The sequence below is a fragment of the Chiloscyllium plagiosum genome, chromosome 21 (genome assembly GCF_004010195.1).
Source record: "Chiloscyllium plagiosum isolate BGI_BamShark_2017 chromosome 21, ASM401019v2, whole genome shotgun sequence".
NCBI lineage: Eukaryota > Metazoa > Chordata > Chondrichthyes > Orectolobiformes > Hemiscylliidae > Chiloscyllium > Chiloscyllium plagiosum.
In genome coordinates, this window is record NC_057730.1 from 29,176,960 (window position 1) to 29,201,183 (window position 24,224).

Consider the following 24,224-nt stretch of genomic DNA (forward strand, 5'->3'; position numbering starts at 1 on the left):
TTGCATGCAATATTCCAACAATGGCCATAACCAATGTCCTGTACAGCCGCAACATGACCTCCCAACTCCTGTCCTCAATACTCTGACCAATAAAAGAAAGCATACCAAACACCTTCTTCACTATCCTATCTACCTGCAACTCTGACCAATAAAAGAAGGCATACCAAACACCTTCTTCACTAGAGTTGAAAAATGTGGTGCTGGAAAAACACAGCAGGCCAGACAGCATCCGAGGAGCAGGAGAATCGACGTTTCGGGCATAAGCCCTTCTTCACTATCCTATCTAACTGCGCCTCCACTTTCAAGGAGCTATGAACCTGCACTCCAAGGTCTCTTTGTTCAGCAACACTCCCTAGGATCTTACCATTAAGTGTATAAGTCCTGCTCAGATTTGCTTTCCCAAAATACAGCACCTCACAATTTTCTGAATTAAACTCCATCTGCCACTTCTCAGCCCATTGGCCCATCTGGTCAAGATTCTTTTATAATTTGAGGTAACCCTCTTCGCTGTCCACTACACCTCCAACTTTGGTGTCATCTGCAAACTTACTAACTGTACCTCTTATGCTCACATCAAAATCATTTATGTAAATGACAAAAAGTAGAGGACCCAGCACCGATCCTTGTGGAACTCCACTGGTCACAGGCGTCCAGTCTGAAAAACACCCTCCACCACCATCTTCTGTCTTCTACCTTTGAGCCAGTTCTGTATCCAAATGGCTAGTCCTCCCTGTATTCAGTGAGATCTAATCTTGCTAATAGGTCTCCCATGGGGGAACCTTGTCGAACGCCTTAATGAAGTCCATATAGATCACATCTATCACTTTGCCCTCATCAATCCTCTTGGTTACTTCCTCAAAAAACTCAATCAAGTTAGTGAGACATGATTTCCCACGCACAAAGCCATGTTGACTATCCCAAATCAGTCCTTGCCTTTCAAAATACATGTACATTCTGTCCCTCAGGATTCTCTCCAACAACCTACCCACCACCGATGTCAGGCTCACTGGTCTATAGTTTCCTGGCTTGTCCTTACTATCCTTCTTGAACAGTGACACATTAGCCAACCTCCAGTCTTCCAGCACCTCACCTGTGACTATCAATGATTGAAATATCTCAGCAAGAGGCCCAGCAATCACTTCTTTCACTTCCCACAGAGTTCTAGGGTACACCTGATCAGGTCCTGGGGATTTATCCACCTTTATGCGTTTCAAGGCATCCAGTGCTTCCTCCTCTGTAATTTGGACATTTTGCAAAATGTCACCATCTATTCCCTACAGTCTATATCTTCCATGTCCATTTCCACAGTAAATACAGATGCAAAATACTCATTTAGTATCTCCCCCATTTTCTGCGGCTCCACACAAAGGCTGCCTTGCTGATCTTTGAGGGGCCCTATTCTCTCCATAGTTACCCTTTTGTCCTTAATATATTTGTAAAACCCTTTGGATTCTCCTTAATTCTATTTGCCAAAGCTATCTCATGTCCCCTTTTTGCGGCTTCTGATTTCACTTTTAAGTATACTCCTACTGCCTTTATACTCTTCTAATGATTCACTCAATCTATCCTGTCTATACCTTACATACGCTTCCTTCTTTTTCTTAACCAAACCCTCAATTCCTTTAGTCATCCAGCATTCCCTACACCTACCAGCCTTTCCTTTCACCCTGACAGGAATATACTTTCTCTGGATTCTCATTATCTCATCTAGCTGCTGTTTTCTATGTTGATTCACTGATATACTGTGTAACAATTTTTATATATACATAGTTTCTAACTTGGAGTACATTTTTAATTTTAATTTTGTTTCCATGTTTCTTTGTTAAAATAGCCGGTTCTTAAAGAGGATTTTCTGCTTTATTTTTTGTGTGAGAAATGGCTACTCCTACTGGTTGTCACTGGTATTGTAGCCAATATGGCAAACTCTGGAACAACCAAAATCATTTTTTTTGAGAAACTGATATAACAGGAGACTCCCATAGTTTGCAAAGTGTAGGATAGTTAACATGTTAAAATGACCATGTTATAAAATCAAGGGTGAAAAAATAATTAACAAATGGACCAAGGACACCAAACTGAGGAACTTCTTCAATAATATCATGAGGCTGCGATTATTGGCTCCAAATAGCCACAATCAACAAGGCTCCCCCTTCCCCAAAGTTTTCCTCATGTTGGGAGTCAATTAAGAACTTAAGTGATTCTGATGAAATTTTGTAGCTAAGGGTATATAAGTTTAAGAAATTAAGGATAGTAAATGGTGGTCAAGTACAGATCAGTCATCTCACTGAATGGCAGAACATACTTAAAACACTGAATGCCATCTTCTTGTTCCATTGTTCAAAACTCAGTAAGACACAAACAGACTTTCATTCTGGCCAGACTCTTTTATCGGCTATTTTATCGAACACTAATAAAGAAATTACAGCAAAGAAACAGACCATGTCAGTGTTTATCCTTCACATAATCTTAGTCTGTGGTACCGATCTTGTGGCCCTATCCACTTATTCCACTTTCCTTGCAAATAACTTTCCAACTTCTGCTTAAATGTTGGCAAGGTCCGCGCCTTAGCTGTTGTATTCTGCAGCCTCACAACCTTCTATATAGGAACACAGCAATGATAGATGCTATTCAACTTCGCTGCCTGTCCATCATTCAGTTAGTTCATAGCTTATGTGAATTTTAACTCTATTGCAATAAAAAAAGACCCTCTTCATTTGTATCCAACAGTTTTGGGCCATTATCTTGTTTTCTTCTCAGTTTTAATCCTTGATATAGACAAACCTCAGGTTAAGTGAAACAGTGTAATTATTGTTAATAATATTTTTGAGCTATTCCAGTTGTGTCTTGGTATTAGTGCCCACAAAGGACTGGAGGGTTTCCTTCTCTGCCTGTTCTATTGAAGTCCCTGAGGGATACTCCACAATCACCTGATAAAGAAGCAGTGCTCCAAAAGCTAGTGCTTCCAATTAAACCTGTTGGACTATAACCCGGAGTTGTGTGATTTTTAACTTTGTACATCACAGTCCAACACCGGCATCTCCAAATCCTGAGGGATATCATCACTGATGCATTGCAGCTCTGTACAAATATCCATAACAGATTTACAACTGCAATAATGAGGCCTTTTTAACCATTTTGCACCTACTTGTTAGCCTGTTTGTGTACATGCTGCATTTGTGTATCATCACAACCACAGGAAGAGATTCACACCCATGCAATTGAATTGCTTGTGATATCACTAACAGTGTTGCTATGTGTAGCTGCTTTCATCAAAGAACAATGCTTTGGATAGCTGTTGACTGCTGCCCCCACTCCTAATCCCTTGCTGCCTCATCTGTCCACCCTGCTTGCCTAAAACCGCTGCCCCTCATGTTGACTGTCTGACTTTCCAGCCCACTCCTAACCCCTGAGACTTTGCTGCCTCACTCCCTGATCAAAACACTGAACCTAGTGGTAAATAGGGCAATGAGAAATGTGGCAAGGGGAGTAGAGAATGGGGCAGAGAGTGAGAGGAAGTAATAGCAGGTACACAACAATGCTGACTTCCTGTTCCAACACATTAGCATCAGATTGCCTACCACATGTACAGCTAAGCAGAGAAGATTGTGTGGGAGAATTATAGGCATCTTGGAGCTGCTGGCTCGCCCATTCTTTCATTTAAAGGCAATATGCTGAGGCAGAGTTTTCCAACTTGAGCCTATGAGCAAATGCGCAACCTGATTTATTCAATGCATTTGTAAATGGTCAGCCTCTCACATCTGAGACAGGATGCGTGGAGGACAGAATGCTGAAAATGCTGGGGGTGGCAAATGTTAGTGGAGAAGACACAAAATGCCAGGGATAATGCCACTGGTTGTTACAGAGAAGGGCACTGAATGCTGATTGAGAGGCAATATATACCAGATGATTTACTGAGTATGAGAGGACGGAGGGACTGTAAGAAGTTAGACATTAAATGGTTGGGGCTGCATCATCCAGATCTCCATGAAAAATCATAAAACCGCTGGCATGGGAGTATGAACACAAATGAAAAATGAAAATGTTGGGGATGAGGTTCAAATCCAAAATTTAAAGGATTTTTGGAATGAGGAGCAGTGCTGTGACTCAGTGGTTAGCACTGCTGCCTCACAGTGCCAGGAGCCTGGGATTGATTCTACTCTTGTGGGACTTTCTGTGTGGGGTTTGGATGTTCTCTCCATGTCTGTGCGTGTTTCCTCACACAGTCCAGGGTGTGCAGGGTAGGTGGATTGGCCATGGAAACTTGTCCATAGTGTCCAGAGATGCGTAGGCTAGATGGATTAGCCGTGGAAATGCAGAGTTACAGGAATAGAGTGGGTCTGAGTGGGATGCTCTTCAAAAGGTTGGTGTGGACTAAGTGGGCTGACTAGCCTGCTTCCACACTCCAGGGATTCTATGAAGTAGGTCAATGTAGTGAACTTTTTGAGCCTTCTAGACAGAGAAGTGATCGAGGAATGTAATAGTGATGTGACTATTATTCAGCAAGGGAACTGGGTGGTTTAGTCTAATGGCTTTCTCCTGTTCTGAAATATGTTATTTACAGATATGTGTAAGCTCAGATATCCCATTACCATTTCGTTTTTTTTTACCAGATCAGGTCCACTGTACACAAAAGCATTTTTAAAAAACTTTCTAAATTATTAAGAGCATTTTTAGGAACTTAGGACTAGGAGAACTGGGACATTAGGCTCTATGAACCTGCTCCACCATTCTATAAGATCACAGTAATCTGATGGTGGTATCAACTGTACTTGCCTGTCTGTCCTGATTGAGTTCCCTGTTTCTTAATAATCTACATAAATCTGCCTGGAGCTTTCACTGCTCTCCAGGGAAGAGAATTTCTTCAACTAATGGCCCTCTGAGAGGTAAGATTTCTCCTCATCCTAGTCTGAAAAGGGAGACCTCTACTTCTGAAACCATGTCCCTTTGTTGAATTCTCACCCCAATAGAAACATCCTTCCAGTTTTCATCCAATCAAGTGCCCTTAGAATCTTTTTTTGTTTCAATAAGAACACCTCTTACTTTTTTAAACTTCAATGTGTCTGGGTTCAACCTTTCTTCATAAGCCCTTCATCCCAGAAAAGAGTCAAGTGAACTTTCTCTGTTTCAAATGCAATTGCATTCTTTTACAAATAAAGAGACCAAAATTGTACACAGTACACCACTGCCCTGTACAGCTGCAAAATTAATAACCAGCGAAATGAATGATGTTTACAAAATACCATGCAAGGACTATGACAAACATTACATCAGACAGACAGGCAGAAAACTAGCCACCAAGATACATGAACACCAACCAGCCACCAAAAGACATGACCCACTATCATTAGTTTCCTTACATACACTCAAAGCAGGACACCACTTCAACTGGGACAACACATCTACCCTAGGACAGACTAAACAGAAACATGCAAGGGAATTCCTACAGGCCTGGCATTCAAACCAGAAGTCCATCAAGAAACACATTGATTTGGACTCCATTTACCAATCTCTGAGAAAGAGAACCGGAAATGATATCACCCACTTTCAGAGACCAAGACACATAAATAGAAAGTGGGACAGAACACCAGCATTTCACTGGAGGCTCACTGATGGTATTACCCAGCGTGGTGATGAAACATCTGAAAACAAACCTGCTAGCTCAGCGAGCAAACTTACAACCTGAATTTCAACCTGAGCTACAAATCTTCGCAAAACTTTAAACACCTATGGGTGCAAATGCTAAAACTAGCTCGAAGGTGGGAAACTAACACCATCCGACTGAGCGCCACCTGTGCGCAACTTAATTTCCTACATGAAGGTCTCAGGGAACAGATATTACCAAGTTGTCTCAGATACAAATCACCGCTCAACACCCCACAAGTCAGAAGATTATCAGAACAGAATGCAGCAGAATGCTGAGAGAAATGATTAACGATACCCACAACCGACTCCACAAATACAATCGGGAAATTTCATGCCAAAAAACTTTATACACTAACGCAACAGACCTAGAACAGACAAGCACACTACAACACTTCATCAGAGGCTCACTGATAATGTTATCCAGCATGGTGATGAAACATCTGTAACCAAACCTGCTAGCTCAGTGAGCAAACTTACAACCTGAACCTCAACCTGAATTACAAGTCTTCCCAAAAATCGCAAATAATGTATTCCATTCCACTTGCCTTCCTAAGCACTTACTGTACCTGCACACTAACCTTTTATGATTTAGATACCAAGACACTCAGATCCCTCTGTACCATCAAATTCTGCATTTTCTTACCATTTCAGTAGTAAATTACTTTTTTATTCTCTTGCCACATTCACATTTTCCCATATTATATAGCATCTGTAACTTTTCTTTTGCCCGTTCACTTTACCAACCTATTTTAGTTTACAGAGTGTCTACCTCCTCTTGACAACTTATTTTCCTACTGATCATGACATCATTGGCACATTTAACTACCGGACATTTGGCTCCTTTATCAGATATTTTCTGATCAATCTGTTCAGTGATGTTACTGCACACCTCCGCAGTTGGTGGGATTTGAACCAAGGCATCCTGGCTCAGAGGTACGGACACTATTCCTTTCAGTTCCTTTATTCAAGTCAGTTACATAGATATTATATAGTTGAGGCCTTAGCAATGATCCTTGTGACACTCCACTAGTTATAGCTTGCCAAGTGAAAAAGACCCAAAAGTTCATCAGCTATCCAATCCTTTATCCATGCATATATGTTACTCTCTGCACCAAGTGTTCTTATTGTGTGTCATCACTTTTAATCTGCCACTTTATCAAATGCCTTTTGGAAATCCAAGTACATCAAACCTACTTATTCCTTTTAATTTGCTCTTCAAAGATCTCTAATAAATTAAATAAAAGCAACCCTTTCACAAACACGTACTGACTCTCGAATCCCTACAGAAAGAAGGCATTCAGCCCATCGAGTATGCACTGACCCTCCAAGGAGCATCCCACCCAGACCCCTACCCTATGACCCCACGTTTATAATCCACCCAGCCTACACATCCCTGGACAGTACGAACAACTAAGCGTGGCCAATCTATCTAACCTGCCCGTCTTTGGACTGTGGCAGGAAACCATACAGATACAAAGAGAATGTGCAAACATGACACAGACAGTCACCAAGGCTGTAATCCAATCCAGGTTCCTGGTGCTGTGAGGCTACAGTGCTAACCACTGAGTCACTGTGTTGCTCTCTGGTGCTGGCCAAACACATTTTGTTTCTCTGAGTATCTGTGCCATAACCTCCTTATAATATTGTAGAAATTTCCTTCAGACAAGTATTGGACTCACTAGCCTGTAATTTCTTACTTTCTGTCTCTCTACTTTCTTGAATTGCATTTGTTATTCTCAAAGCTGCTGGGACCCATCCATAACGTAAAGAATTTTGGAAGGTTAAAACAAAGTCAAAATCATGTCAAACTAAAAACATTTGATTTTAATACTTTTTTTTCAGTTTAGCAAACCAAAAATAAAGTACAGATTTGGGAATGTTTCATGCAGAGTTTAAATGTAGAATGCTAGTAATAATGGGATGGCAGATTCCAGAAAAATGTTTTGATATGAAGTGAAAAAATATTTAAAGTGTACAAAAAGTGTATTGAGAAAGGATGGAAAGTTGGGACTCATCAATAGCTTTTAAAACATCAACACAGGCTGATTGACCTCTTGCGCTCTAAGATTCTCTAATTCTTGCTCTTCCTGATTGGCCATTAGGTGGCAGCAGAGACAGACTGATCAACAAAAGAGTGATTAAAAATCACATGACACCAGGTTATAGGTTTATTTGAAAACACTAGCTTTCACAGAGCTGCTCCTTCATCAGATGCAAGAAAAGCAGACATGAAATGGAATCAGCACAAGTCTTCATTATGAAAGATTGCAACTAGTGTCCTCCTCTTCCCCACTCTAACTTTGCTATTGACTTCATCTGCCTTTACTGTCTCATAGATGTTTCTGTTCTTACTTTTAAAATCCATGTAATCTCTGTATTAGTTTAAGCAGTTCTCCACTTTCTCCAATCAATCAACTCCCTGTTGGTCACCACCTATCAATGTTGATGTTTTAAAAGCTATTGATGAGTCCCAACTTTCCATCCTTTCTCAATACACTTTTTGTACTCTTTAAGTAAGAGAGAGTCCGGGTATGGTGAGATAGGAAGGGTAGCACTTGTTACATTGAGAGGGATTACAAGTGTTGAGATGGAAGGGGAGTGGGGATGTAGTGATGAAGAGGAAGTATAAGGTTTGTGTGAGAGGGATGTGAGGAGTAGAGACAATAAGAGAGAGAGGTCAAGTGGTGACAGGGAGAGAGATTGGGAACAGTGAGAGGAAGAGATGAATTGAGGGCAGTATGTGATGGGAAAATTGGAACTGGCAAGAGAACAAGAGGGAGATTAAGGATCATTAAATAGAGAGATCAGTATTGTTGAGATAGAGAGAATGGGTAAAAGAGAAACGGAATAGGAAAGATAAGAGAGAGACAGAGTAGGAGCAGTGAGATATCAAGTGCAGGATAGATGAGAGTGTGTGTGTATTCAGATGCTTCCATAGACCAGATTCTTTGAAAGTATAAAGGTAATTGACACAACAAGCAATGAAATTAGCAGTCAATTACCAGGAAGGATCTGACCAGAAGAGCCCTTCTCACCATTAGCTTGATGATTTCTTGACATTTCTGGTGATCCAACATTCTGCCAATTGATTTTGATTTTCTTCTCAGGATACCACCTGATAGGATGCACCATTTTCTCTGAAAGGCCTTGATAGTATTATGTTCAGACCACTGCCTGATGGCCTTGTGGTCAAAGGTGTTATCCTACCTTTTCTGAGAAACAGGTTATGCAGCACTGTCCAAGTGATCTGCATCTGTTCAGAGAAAGCAGAATTAACATCTCGAGTCCAGTGACCCTTCTTCTGAACCTTTCTCTTCTTGTGTATTATTAGGTCTCATTAAATTAGGGGTCATACATTAACATGGATTGACTGCTGTAAGTAGTGAAGTGCAGGAAGGATCAGGGCTTGTGCCTCAGTTTCTTTAAAAAGAGAGACTACACTGTGTTTCACCATTGGAATCTCATTATTTTTGCGTCTCCAGAATCTTAAACCCTTTGCTCTATTAAATCCAAATTGTTGGAAATCTTCCCACTGGGTGGAATTTCTTTCTTCAGTTTCCCTACGCAGAACCATGTGCCTTTTGTCTATATATTGTCTTTCCTGCAGTTTCTTTACCTTTTCTTCCATCAAGCTACCTCCGTTAGCTTGAAACAGTGGACACACTATTACTGAACATAACCCAAATAGCCATTCTCCTTGTATAATTTTTGACAGTGAATGCAAATGTTCCACCATTCAGTTCACCATAATGTTTACATGTTTTCACCTCCCAGCCACAATCGCTGGACAGACGACCTATTTCTAGCCCACTAAACAAAGTTTGTAATAACTACCATTAACCCATCTACGATACATCAATTTAGAATAAAAAGGCATCAGAGTTAGCTTCTGTGGAACAGAAATATACAAGATGGTGCATTTCTGCAGTGAACCATTTGTGTGATCTTATGATTCATTTTATTCTTTATTCTGTTTCTGTAGGGAGCTGCAATCTTGTTTGATCCAGGGAGGGATTGCCAGTTACCAAGCGACATCATACAGAAGGAACCAGGAACACTCCTGACAGTGAAAAACCAATTGAGTGGTAAGGTACGTGACAAATCTCTGTATTGATAGCAGAAGTGAGTGGATATTGTATAATGAAATGATGCCTCAATACACTCCCAAAAACCCTGCTCCTGTCTCAGAAGGTTGCTGAATGGAAGCACAAATTGAAGAATGGATTAAAAAAGAGAAAGCATTACACTTATCTAGCACCTTGCATGATAAGTCGATGTCTCAAAAGGAGTTACAGCCAATTAAGTGTATTTTGAATGGTTGTAATGCAAAAATAACAATTAATCTGTTTTTGTGACATTGATGTGCGATAAATATTGACGAGGGCACGAGGATGCTTCACTTGATCTGCTTTGAAATAGTCCCTTGAGTTCTTTTATATTTGCCAGACAGGGCAGGCAGTGCCTCAGTGTAGTGTATCATTGAACACTGTAGCATTCTTTGAGTCCTGCACTGGAGGTCAGCCTTGATTGTTGTGTTAAAGTCTTAGAGTAGGACTTGGATCCAAAATCTTCTCTCAGAGATAAATGTGCTCCCAACTGAGTCATGACTGGGGAGGAATCTCATTTTAAAACTTAAATGTTACTATAATATTAGTTGTAAACAGAAAATGTAATCAATATGCAGGGGTCTGGAAATATCTGTAGAGATAAAAATTGGAATATAGGAAATGTGATTTACTATGCACATATTGGCAACACTCACAAACAGCTATGTATTAGTGATCAAACAATATTTTTGTGATGTTGATTGTGCAATAAGTATTGATCAGAACACCAGTGATAACACTAAAAAAAAGCCAAAGAACTGCTGATGCTGGAAATCAGAAACAAAAACAGAAGTTGCCAGAACAACTCAGATCTTGCAGCATCTGTAGATACCAACCTGTTCCTAACTGCAATCAGTTCTGAAGATGGCTGTTTGCACAAGTGGTAATACTCATGTTCATCTACAAAACAGAATAATTGAATCTCATACATCCACCTGGCTTAATTAATGTCACATCTGAAGATGGCATCTCCAACAGTGCAGCCTTGATGTGGGTTTTCCCTTCCATCAGAGTAACCTTACCTGATACAGTAATATTTATGTTAAACCTCATGGTATTAAAGGATATTGTTATGATCCACTTAGGAAAGTGCACTGATTCTCAACCCCTGCTACTCCTGAGGTCACCACAAAAATGAATGATCTATTCAGAGCACAGTCCCCAGGTTACTTCTATTGGGATCGAGCTTACAAAACAGGTTCTTGTAATTAATAAAAATGACAATTCATTAGAAATTAGTGAATTCTAATCACAAGTAAACAGCTGTGAACTACTAACACATGGCTCCACTAATTAAAACTCTAACCACCTTTTTAAAATCTCAACATTCACAGAAACAGACAAATAAAAAAAAAATTGGTTTTATGGTGGAGAGAAATAAACAGAATCACCCTTTAATAGCATCTGTCCTCAGGGTTCACTGAGATAATCTTTTGCTTGTCAGGACTTTTTGTTCTTCAATCTGCTTTCTCCAAGTTCTTTTCACTTTTTCAAAGGAGGCACAGAACAATTGGTACACTAACCATAGTCTTTTAGTACTGGTTAAAGGGGGACAACTTACAAGTGGGATTGGCATTTTTATAGTACAGAGAGAGACATATATCACCTCCTCTTCCAACAATCTAAAGTCTTCTCACTGTTTTGTTCACTCCCAAAAGATGTGCAACTGCCCAAGAACCAATCAGATACTTGCTGTCAGGCTGATTAACTTTAGCATCCATGACTAGTCACAATTGCTCAAACAGATCAGCTACTTGTTACCAGCCAAAGCTCATTCTGATACACACATTAATGTTGTGTTATCCTCAACCAGCTTGCCCTCACTGCTTGAACAAAGCAGCAGTGTAGACACCACACACAATGACTTTCAGTAGCTTGTTTTTAGAAGAACAGTAATTCCTTTCATTTCAAAACAGTCCATTTTTCAATTTTAGTCTGCAATTAGAAATACAAAAATAAAATAAAGTCATTACAACATATAAATATTACATTGAAATATGAGCTATGCAATCTATATATATTTTTATCTTAATTTAATTTGGATTTTTAAATTTTGAACTCGTAGGACTTGGTTTTTCTGTGTCTGAAGGGTTTTAGTGCTTAACTTGTGAGTGTTTTGTATCCATTGTGATTATTTTAAAAAACATGAATCCCTAATTCAACCAATACAGTATACCACTTCAGTATCTGCTAATCAGCAATGGGCATTTGAGTGTTGTAAGGAAATTTTAAGTGTGGTCTGTAAATTTCTTTGGGATAAAGTAGAAAATTCTCTCTGGTGTTTGAGTAACATATTGGGATGATGTTAGAATTAATGGGATTATACTTTTACCACATTTCAAAATATTTAAATGTGTGTTATATGTAAATATTTCGATTTTTTAAATTCATTTCTTTTATGTAATAAACTTCTGTTTTACTGTTGAAGCCAAATTTGCAGCATTTCATGCTTTGGTTTTAGTGAAAGACCACATTATTAAAACCAAAAAAAAAATATGATTTGTCTAGCCAAATTTCAGTCTGGGATCTGATTTGTCCGATAATATGCAAACCCTAAATTGCTGGAAAAACCCAACAGGTTCTGAGAAAACCTATACTGAAGAAGGGTCACTGGACCCAAAATGTTATCTCTGTTAAAAATGTCCATATTACAGAAGAGGAGATGCTGGACATATAGAAGTAGATAAATCCCCAGAAACTGATCTGGTGTATCCTTGAACTCTGTGGGAAACTAGGAAAATGATTGCTGGGCCTCTTGCTGAGATACTTATATCATCGATAGTCACAGGTGAGGTGCTGGAAGACTGGAGGTTAGCTAACAGGGTGCCGTTATTTAAGAAAGGTGTTAAGGAAAAGCCAGGGCTAATATTAAGCTTTTTGGTTATGGCAGAAGAATATGCTTTTATTAGTGTGTCATGCTTCATGCTGAGAATGAGGTTGAGATCTTTATATTCGTAGATCACATGCTGTTATATAGTGATGATATCATGTTTCTTAAATACATACTTTCACAGTGTCTCTTAAAAGTGTATTGATGTACTGACTATGAGATATAATACAAAACGACACTCATTCAGTGCTGCATTAGAACATCAGCCTTGATAACACAGGTAGGGTGGAGTGAGGCCAGGGTGGGATTTGAAACCAACAACAAGCATTTTTAAAGCTAATGTACTGGGGCAGGAAATCTCTGGCAGTGGGTGAGGAGAGGAAGTAGTAGGGGATGAAAATAATAAAAAAAACTTTAAATCTCTTTGTTGATTTATTGTAAAGTTAATACATAGCAATAACTCAAAATTTTAAGGTTGAGAATAGAAACTGAGTAATATGATATTCCACAATTTTGCAGTATATGTAGATTAGCACTAGAAGAAGAATGGAAAAGTTCTATTAAGTTGTTGAGAGTTTATATATTAGTAGCAATGAGATTAGGTACAAATGGATAATTAATGGAATTAGAATCAGACAGTCCTAATCATGAGACTTGAAGTTGAGTCCAGTGTTGAACAGGGTACCAGCTGTAGATTAGGTGGTGTGATAAGTTGAGGGTGGGGTGGTGCAGGAAATGGAAAGAAAAAAACTAGAGAGAGGGAGCTAGTGAAATATAGAAGCTAAAGCATGTAGGAAAGAAGAAGAAGTGGCAGCAGCTGGATGTAAAGGAAGCATGTTGGATGAGGTTACAGAGAGGGTGTAGGAGGAATAAAATTTTGGTCACAGTTTTTTCTGGCAGCAGAAGCAATGATATGAGGTAGTTGTGAACTTCATAATTGATGCATTTTAGAGAGATGATCTTTGGTTTTAGGTAATGAATCTAAATGTAGTCAATTGGAAACATCTGATGGGGAAAATGGAAATTTTACCCTGACATAAAGACAATTCAAATAGTTCTGGGGTATTTACAGTTCAAGAGGGATGATAATGAAAGGTGTTCATACCTAACATTGTGATGGCTACTATGGATCTGTACAGAGCAATCAGTCAGTCTCAAGACATCTCAGAAGATGCTTTTGAAGTTGTCATGTAAACTGAGAATGTTAAATATTCATGTAGGTTCCCTAAAGCAAAGGAGATAAAGAACAACTTTGTAAATAAGGATGTCTTTGATGGAGCCTACTCTGAAAAAACAAGTGTTTAATTCCATTAGAGATCTAAACTAATTCGTGTGTTCCAGAATCAAAGTGCTGTTTTGAAGGTAAAAGATAATTGCTGTACTTTTCTGTTCGGAGCTTCCTAAAAATGTCACATTGATATAGATGTAGGCTATATGAGGTGGGGAGGGGGGAGCTTTTTTTGGTTTTTTGCGTGTTTCTTTACTGAAACAAGCAGGCTAGAGAGAGAAAATATCTGCCGGGATCTGTACAGCAATGAGAAACGTAGCAAGGGGCTATCAAAAACAAAAAAAGTGCTTCTGGTTTAAAAGAAAGTATGTAAGTGAAGCCTAGGCTTGAGGTCAGAAGTTCAAAGCCATGAGGTTTTGGAAGAACTTTGGAGGGTTATTTAATCAAAAGCTGATGGAAGGATCCATTATCTCAAAAATAAAATACTGTGGATGCTGGAAATCTGAAACAGCAGGTCTGGTAGAGTCAATGGAGAGATCAAATCTAGCATGACCCTTCAGAACTAAGATGTTAGAAATTTAAAAAAAAATACTTTTGACAGAGACCGAGGAGGAAGAGGAAAAATGGTATAAAGGCCCGTGCAATGAGGCCTTCATTCCTGGTGAAGGACTTATGCCCGAAATGTCGATTCAAATGCTGCCTGACCTGCTGTGCTTTTCTAGCACTACCCTCTTGACTCTGATCTCCAGCATCTGCAGTCCTTACTTTCTCCTCTGTACTACGTGCAAAGTAAGGACACAAACACAACACAGTCCATTATTCACACTTTGGAAAACAGCTTGCATGCTAAGAAGGAATCAAAGAGAGCTATGGCTCACAAACTGTATGTTCTAGATGGAGAAGGGAATGCGTCTTCAAGAACTTATATCGAATAAGGGTGCTGGGATAGAATTGGGAAGTAAAAGGGGACATGGGTTTATCCTCTAAATCTTGAAAAACTGTAAAGTTTAGTTAGAAGTTCTGGCTTTACTCACATATGTATGTAAGTTTGTATTTGTTTAAAGATGTGAAATATTGGGAAGTGGTTCTTTAACTTAATCACTAGGCATTTGAGTTTCTCTTTATATTTTAACAATCTCCATGGGGATTATACCATAGTGAGAAATGACTTTGGTTCAAAAGGTGAAGCTATAAAATCAGTGTCGCTGAAGATTAGAAACAGCAAATGTAGAAAGTAATGAGAAAAAGTAGGATATAGGTCCCCTAAAGTAGTGACACTGTAGGGCTGACTATCAATCAAGAAATATTGGGGGCTTATAAGAAAGGTATTGCCATAATTGAGTGTGATTTTAATCTTTAAAGAGACAGGACAAATCAAATTGACTAAGATAGCCTGAAGTATGATTTCCAAGAATGTATTCGGAAAGGTTTCTTAGAATAATATATCCTACAACCAATCAGAGCAGGTTACATTAAGCTTGTTAATGTGTAATGAAACAAGATTAATTAATGACCTCAATAAAGGATGCTTCCAGGTGAGAGGAATTATAACATGATTTTGCATTCTGTTTGAGGGTGAGAAATTTAAATGTAAATCTAGTGTCATAATTTAAATAAGGGCTATGAAGGATATGAAGACAGAGTTGGCTATGAAGGATATGAAGACAGAGTTGGCTAAAGTAGGTTTAGAAAATAGTTAACCAATGCGATGATAAAGAAGCAGGGACAATTCATAGCTTTCAACAAAAACGTATTCTATTAAGAAAGTCTGGTGAGAAAACATGCCACTTGTTGACAGTTAAGTAAGTTCAGGATCATTTCAAATTGAAAGAAAATCCTTAAAATGCAATAAAGATTAACAATAGCTGAGAAAATTGAGAAAGCTTTTAGAAACCAGTGAAGAATAACTTTAAAAAAGGAAAAATCTTAGAGTATGAGAGGAATTTAATAAAAAAACATCTAACAGGATACAAAAAGAAGAAATTAGTCCTTTAGGAAAATGCTAGAGTGTATTATTAAGAAAATAGTAGCAGGACATATGAAAAATCATCCTGCATTCAGGCAATATCAATATGGCTTCATCAAAGGGAAATCCTATCTAAAATTTGTTACAGCTCTTTGAAAATGTTACTGGCAGGGTGGATAAAGGAAAACCATGAACGTAGTGTATTTCAGTTTCCAAAAGACATTCAATAAGGTGCCATATAAAAGCTTAATACTTCACATAAGGAAAATCTTTTGATGTTGAGGGTGATATGTTAACAATCGTGAGGAATTAGCTAACTAGCAGGAAACAAAGAGTCTGGGTTAATGGATCACTTCCAACTGACAACCTGTAAGCTAATGTATATCACAGGGATCAATGCAGGGTCCTCAACTATTTATAATTTATAATTAATTTGGATGAAGGGATCAACTACACTGTAGCCAATTTGCTGACAATATAAGGATAGATCGGAAATTATATACGCAAGTTGTGAAGAGAATACATCGATCCTTCAAAGTGATATTGATAGGTTATATAAATAGGCAAAAATTTGGCAGATGGAGTATAATATGAAAAAACTTGAGGTTATCTTCTCCAGTAGAAAGAATGGAAAAGCCAAATATTATTTAACAGAAAAAAAACCGCAGAATGTTGCGATACAGAGAGATCTTGATGTCCTCGTACATGAATCATAAAAGGCTAGCATTGGAATACAGAGTAATTAAGAAGGCAGGTGGAGTGTTCGAACTTGATTGCAAGTGAGATGGAATATAAATGAGATTGCTATATCTGTACAGAACATTCATAAGACCACAACTAAGGTATTGTTTGTAGTTTTGGTTTCCTTACTTAAAGAATGATATACCTGCATTGGAAGCAGATCAGAGAATGTTCACTAAGCTGATTCCTGAGAAAGAGTTGCCTCGGAGGAAAGATTGAGCTACCTGGGCCTATATTCACTGCAGTTTAGAACCATGAGAGATGCCTGATTCAAGCACATACAATTCTAATGGGCTTGTAATGTTACTAAGAGAAAGTTTCCTTTTGTGGGAGAGATCCAGAACTAGGGGACACAATTTAAAATTAAAATCTCTCCCACTCAAGAATGAGCTGATGAGTAATTTTTTCTCTGAGAGTAATCTATGAAATTTCCTTCCACGGAGAACAGTGAAGGATGACTTATTGAATATATTTAAGGCTGAGGTAAACAGATTATTGATCAACAAAGGACTCGGGTAGCAGGGTGTGAGTGGTGACACTGGTAAGAACATGGAGTTAAAGAAATAATCGGATCAGCCATGGTCTTATTGAATGGTGGAGCAGGCAGAAAGGAGCAAATGGTTTACTTCTGCTCCTAATACTTATGTTCTTAATTTTTCATGTGATATCCACACTCCTCTAATTCTAGCCAATTTTACTTTTTCCAACATTTGGTGTTTATGCCTTCAGTTGTGTAGAACCCAACTCTGGAATATTCTCCCTACACCTCTCCATTTCACCTTATGCCTTGAAGAGACTTCTTAAATTCTGCTTCTTTGCCAAATTATTGTCACCTCGCCTGAAATATCTCCTTGTGCAGCTTGCTATCATATTTTATTCCTTAATGTTTCTGTGAAGTGTTTTAGGGTATTTCATTACATTAAAGGCACAATATAAATCTAAGTTATTGTCATGATTAAAGTGAACTTTTGAACATGGTCCTGAAGAAGGGTTATATATACCTGAAACGTTGACTTTTCCACCTCCTGATACTGCCTGGCTTGCTATGTTCTTCCAGCATTTTGCTTGTCTATCTTGGAATCCAGCATCTGCTATTTTTTTTTGTCTCTAATCTTCCCCTGCACCAAGTTCAATCACTCCATCAGTCTTCTCATCCATTTCTCTATAATTTATTTTTGATCTGTACTTTTGCTGTCTAATAAAAGTGGATTAAAACTGGTTTAAAAAAAAAGTTTAAGAATCTCAGTGATGAGAAGATTTCCATAATGGATTAATCATGCCATTCCTAGACTGTGATAGGACAGTGTTGCAATTCATTGTGGCTCCTTTTAATTTTAATGTGTTTTTCAGTACTTACATGTAAACATGCTGAATGACAGCGTACAGTGAATTAGTTAAAACCAATGGTGTGACTGAGAATGATTCAAGTCATTGTATCGTATGACACCATTGAGTCTGAAATTAATGTGATGTAACACCTGATTGATTTACAGTCGTATTATAGTGCCATTATCAGTAAAGCATTGGGTCAGTTACCAAATACTTAAGGAATTAACATCAACGTTAAAACAGAAGCAAGGCTGATATCATCCCTCTGAGTCTTGTCAATGCATAATAATGACTGGATTGGTTTACCAATAAACACAAGGAGATGAGATTGGTAACACAAAACCCTCCTCACACATTTCTCATTAAACCTTCACCACCAGATTGGTCTTAAAAGAAAGTTGCAGCCAGTTTAAATTGGCCAAAATTCCAACTTTTCCCATATCTGAAACGGTATCCAATTATACCAATCAGAATCATTGAGCCAGTCTTTGATCATATTCTATTTATAAAACCTTGTAAATTTTTAATGATGTTCATTAACTCGCTTTTGTTAAAAATGACTGCACATTTTTTCGAGACGTTCATAATCACATGTAGTTAGAGCAGCTCCCTGCTCTACAGAAAGGTATGTGGCTAATAATTGTTTCCAATTGCCAAGCTCCTGCAGTAAGCTTACTCAGTACAAATTTAGCCCATCTGATATTAAACTTTAATGAATACACAGCAACTTGATTCCTTTGTCTTTCATTAGCATTTGATGCATTCAGAGTGTTGTGACTGAATCATGCAGTCTGCAGTAACAATGAGAAGCTTTAAGAGTTTTACAGATCTGTCAACATCTATGCTAATATTAGTAACTCTAATAAAGGATGCCCCCGAAACAATTACTTGTTCACAGACTGATCAATTTGATTTCCATTTTCAATTTTTGTTTCCAGTTTGGGATTCAACTCTGAGAGTTTTTCTATTTAGTATCATGGAGTCATAGAGATGTACAGCATGGAAACAGACCCTTCAGTCCAACCCGTTCATGCCGACCAGGTATCAAACCCAATCTAGTCCCACCTGCCAACACCTGGTCCATATCCCTCCAATCCCTTCCTATTCATATACTCATCCAGATGCCTTTTAAATGTTGCAATTGTACTAGCCTCCACTGCTTCCTCTGGCAGCTCATTCCATACACGTTCCACCCTCTGTGTGAAAACGTTGCCCCTTTTGTATCTTTCCCCTCTCACCCTAAACCTATACCCTCTTGTACTTACTGTAAGACTACACTTAAAATATTCACTTATCTGTTTCTGTGCTGTGACCTCTCCCAAACAGGTTTCTCCAAGACTAGTTGTGAATTTCACTGTTTGTTAATTTTCTGATGTCCAGCGATACATGAATTCAAACAGCAAAGGCAGTAACTGTGCAGGTTCACTGCTGTGTCAGTTAGCAATGTGGGTTTCTCTGTCTCCTGCACTGACCTTACCATGTGCTTCTTTTGTCTGTTCATCTCCCTTCTAAAAGTGCTGTTGTTTTGACTTTTCTTTTCTCCAAAGTTCCAAAATGCAACAGCATATAAAACAGTAATTGATGCTCACATAATTACATATTAAGTATGCTAAGCCACTTTGAAAAATGTTCAGAAAGATTGGTCCACAAGCACACTGAGATTTAATCAATTTCTAAAACATGATGGTTCTGATTTGAATGCTTGTCAACCAGCAGCCAGCAAATTTTACCAGACCCAGTATAACAAGCTGAACATTACAATTGTTTCTGACATTAAAAATGAGCATTCTTCAGCTAGATTTCCACTTCTGATCCCTGAAATCTCACTGAGATGTCTGTGCGGGTGAATACATGTGTATAACTGGTGAGGTATCAGTAACACGGGGCACTGGGGACATAAGGCTGAGTGGCAGTGTGAGAGGTGGATTACATCAGGAGAGATATTGTCGGTAATGCAGGGCACAGCAAGGAGTGCATTACTGAATGACAATATCACTCCACCATTCAAGAGCCCTGTGCTTGTCAAGAAATTTATGTAAGGTATGCAGTCCATGCCAGTCTTTAAGGGATGTGGATAGCATCTGAGGTTGGTTGGGGGGGCTGGCGTTAGGTGAAGTTGGATGGCAGGGAAGTGTGTCATTGTCTGGCTTTGATGTCCCCGCCTCCCTCCTCTGAAGAGGAGAGAAGCACTGATGAATTATCACATTATAGGAAGGCAGTCTTTCTTACTTTAATGCAATGCATTCTGTCCATTGTAGTTCATTCGGGCATGCAGAACATTGGAGGAAATTCTGAACCAAGAGCTGTTTCTGGCTGTCTTAGACCAGATTGAAAAACAGTTAGAGATGATCATTGTTCTGACAAGTATACAGATACCTCAGGATTAAATTGCAAATGAAACCAATAAAACTTTATCAGTCTAACCTTTTAATTGTGAATTGGGGCATTTTATTTGTCAGTTTATGTGAAGGCCAAGCAGTATAAATAACAGATTCTAGGCTTAGTACAATGTACAAGCAGATCTTTAGAATATTAATCTGTGTAGGTATCACTAACATGCCAGTATCTGAGGGACTGTATTGAGAGTACTCAATCCATATTTTGTTTACTGTATTTTTGCAATACCATTACAATCCAGGTAGACACTGATAACTTTCTAAAACATTATCTCCATGACTGTAGCAGAAAGAATCCCACTAAATAAGATTTTGCTTTTTAAAGCCTTTCACTATAGCAAACCAACTAAAATCAACATAACTCAAACATTAACAGGCATTTCAAATGGTGGATACAACAAAAATGCATTCATGTTACATCCTGTATAAATATGGAACATGTTAAATCTCTGCACGTTTCCAACTTGGCCACCATTTTGTAGGATTTATCACGTCACAACCGATAATGGCACTCCTTGCGTCAGAATCACCAGCATCCTTTTTCCACACAAAGACCCCAGATACAGCACATACCTACAAACCGTCTCTTGATTAGGTCACAGCAGTGTACAGAATCCTCAGAGACATCCTTCACCTATCTTTGTAAATGATCTGGTGGGCTCTGCCAATGCTGAAATAGCAGCAATGGGTCTACTTCAATCCATAACTCTTTCTCTGGTCAGCTATCTGTTCTTTCCAATACATAATTCAGACAATAGCTCAGCCTTTGCTTTATTTTCAGAGACATGCTTCTATACCAGGATCTCTACAATGGGAAACATTTTCCATTTGAAGAAAAAATCTTGCTTATTTTCAGTTTGGGTTCTCCAGGGCCATTCAACTCTTGACCATGTTGGCATCAAGGAAACTAAACTAAAAGTCAGTGGGAATCAAGGGGAAGACTCTACTGATGGGAGTCATACCTAAAATGAAGGAACATGATTATGGATTTTGGAGATCAGTCATCTAAGGTCATCTCTACAGGAGGTCCTGGGTCCAACCATCTTCTGCTGCTTCATTAATGACCTCTGCTCCTTCATAAGGCCAGAAGTGGAGACTGATGATTGCACAATGTTAAGCACCATTTGTGACTCCACATTTACTGAAGCAGCCCATGTCTAAATGCAAAAGAATCTAGATAATATCCTGACAAGTAGCAAGTAACACCCATGCCACAATAAGAGAGAATCTACCCATCATCCCCTGACATAAAATGAATACCCCACTATTAACATCCTGAGGTTATTATTCAGCAGAAACTGAACTGGACTAGCAGTATAATACTGTGGCATTATTAATAATAAAGTAATAATAAAGTATATTATAATAAAGTAACTCACTTCCTGACCTCAAAAGCCTGTCCACCAGCTAAAAGGCACAATACTGACCACTTGCCTTGATGAGCATAATTCCAACAATATGAAAGAAACCTGATACTGTCAGTAGCAATTTCATATAAGCTCGCAAAGTTCAGGGGGTGACTGAATATCGATCAGAGGGTTTATGTGGAGGCTGTGATTCAGTGTGGAAAAGAGGGCTATGAACTCAGAGAAGTGAGACTTTGATGAATTAAGAAGAAGGTTAATGTTACCAAGGATGTGATTTACTACAGAAGCTGCAGAAAGAAAGTCATAAAATATTTCTGTGAAAATCTTTAATGATACTTGGAGTGCTGGCAGAAGATGACATTTTTAAATGAGGTCAGAAGTGTGGAATGAATTGCGATACTTCAAGGAAAAGGAATTGCCAGAGAAGTACAGACACAGACAAGGTGTGATTTGGTGCCAAGAGTCATATCACTCGGTATGGATAGTGGTGGAAGGTCTAACCAGTAAAAAAATTTAATGGAGAGGAAAAGGATCACCACCCTCCATCCAGATTTCTATCAAAACCATGATTTTTATGCAATCATACACAATCAGCCCATGATGGAAGGCCTTTGCTCACAATTGAATGGACATTCTGGGTGATGAGAGAGAGAGGTGAACCAGTGAAGAACTTGCAACGCCAGCATTAAGAGTGGTGAGTTGGACAAGCAGGAGAAAGGAAAGATAAGCCACTAGTAGGTACACTAAAAATAAGGGTCTTGAACAATTGGCATTAAAATATCAACATGTAACACTCCCAGAGGCAATAGGGCATGGATTATTTTTACACTTGTCATGACATATCTCTGCAGTGGATAGTCTTGACCTTGGACCTGCTGGCTTAGAGATATTGACCTCCTACTGTGCCACAAGAATTCTTCTTATTGGAAATGTAAACTAAGGTCCATGAGGTTCCTTTAAACATTTCTAGGCTGGTACAGAACAGTTTACATATAAAGTTTCCTTTACACATAAAATCAAACATTCCCAGAGCAAATACAGCACTAGTTCAATACAAAGTAAAGGTTCCTTCTCAATGTAACATCAAATAATATCAGCACAGTTACAGCAACAGTACAACACAGAGTAAATTTCCCTTCAATATATTTTAAAGTATCATTACAGCTGGAATAAATTGCTATCTAATTGTATATGTTGCATAATTAATTTAAAGGGCTAATTGGACCATTTATCTATGTTCTGAAGATTAATGTTCTGAAGTCTGCCAAATATAGTTAGAAGCATTCACAAAATGTCAGAAACATAGACTGGTTCTTGTCATTATTTTGGCTATGTCAATTTTGTCAACTTTCACAGAAGCTTTCCCTCCACAAAGCCAAGTGCGATTTCTTCTCACATAATCCCAAACCGACCTTATTAACTATCTTCCACACCCCTATAGTAATGCTCTGATCTGCTGCTGGCCCAATTCTACTACTCACCAAACCCAGAAGAACCCTCTACTGCCAAGATATCCTAGGACAGATCATCATTCCTGGTGCTGGTGCCATCTTTATCAGGCTGTTGTGCACTCGGCCAGCTCTGCCAGTCTACAGCTGCCTGCCCCAGACATGGAAGGGGAAATTGGTGGGTCACTTTTTGAACGTGAACCTGGAGGTTCTGGTGGATGGGATGATACAGAGGAGGGCTTGCTCCTCTTGCTTCCGGACCAGCAGTGGCGACCACAACACCAGACCCTGCCAGTCTGGACCAAGGTTGCTACCTGGGTCAGTCCCAGCAGTCCAGTGCAGGTCAGTTACCCACTGAACTCCACCAACATTTTCTTTCTCCTGTTACACAATCACACAATCTCTGCTACAATGCGCACCTCCCACCAAGCCTCATGCTCCACTACTCTGAGCCAAATGGCCTGCTTCCACACTGTAGGGATTCTATGATTATTCTCTCATTTGAATACAACTCCTTCAATTTCTCACACCAGTCTAATTTTCCAATCATTAACCCTACATGCCCTCTGTTCTACTTACTCATTGCTCTGGGAATGTTTGATTTTATGTGTAAAGGAAAGCAAATCGCCAATTTGTGCTCATCTGCACTAATAGCTATGTAACACACTCACATCCCACCAAATCCTTCCCTTACTCTCATTACAGGAGAAAACAGATGAAAATTGGGCAGTAAGAGCCAAGAAATACAGAGGACTGCCCACTATTCAGTTTTGTCACTCCTTACAAGAAGAGGCTCCTCACCTTGACCAGTCCAAATGTCTTACCTACCACATCCAAGCAACTGTAATCAGAGGCTGCCCTTGACTTAGTTTGTCCCCCATTCACTGGAGACTGACTGCCTTAGCGTGACTGAAGACTGCTGACAACCATGACAGCTTCCTGGTTTTGTGTCTATGTTAACCAGCAAGGCAAGACTGTGAATCAGAAGTTCTGGTTGAAGGGACAAAGTACAAAAGGGCAAGGCAAGGCAATGCAAGCTAGGGATGCTCTGAGTATCCAAGGAGGCTCAGAGTGAGTGAGTGATAGGAGAGCGTGCAAACAGCAGCTTGGTACAGTCCATATCTTCTCTACTCGCAAAATGTTCTTGCAGCAACATTTCAATGTTAGTGA

General features: G+C 39.0%; 1 protein-coding gene and 1 long non-coding RNA gene across 2 annotated transcripts in view; one reads left to right on the forward strand and one right to left on the reverse strand.

Annotated features, from left to right (window-relative positions):
- The window catches only part of myo15aa (myosin XVAa), a 205,391-nt gene that overhangs the window by 17,036 nt on the left and 164,131 nt on the right, over positions 1 to 24,224 (forward strand). Inside the window, exon 2 of the mRNA XM_043711624.1 lies at positions 9,626 to 9,733. The gene's annotated coding sequence lies outside the window, so the exon portion shown is untranslated. The remainder of the gene's footprint in view (positions 1 to 9,625; positions 9,734 to 24,224) is intronic.
- LOC122560693 lies at positions 10,029 to 11,341 on the reverse strand. The gene is made up of 2 exons (XR_006314785.1): positions 11,141 to 11,341; positions 10,029 to 10,341 (listed from the first exon to the last, which is right to left on the reverse strand). It is a non-coding gene; the product is annotated as an uncharacterized LOC122560693 (long non-coding RNA).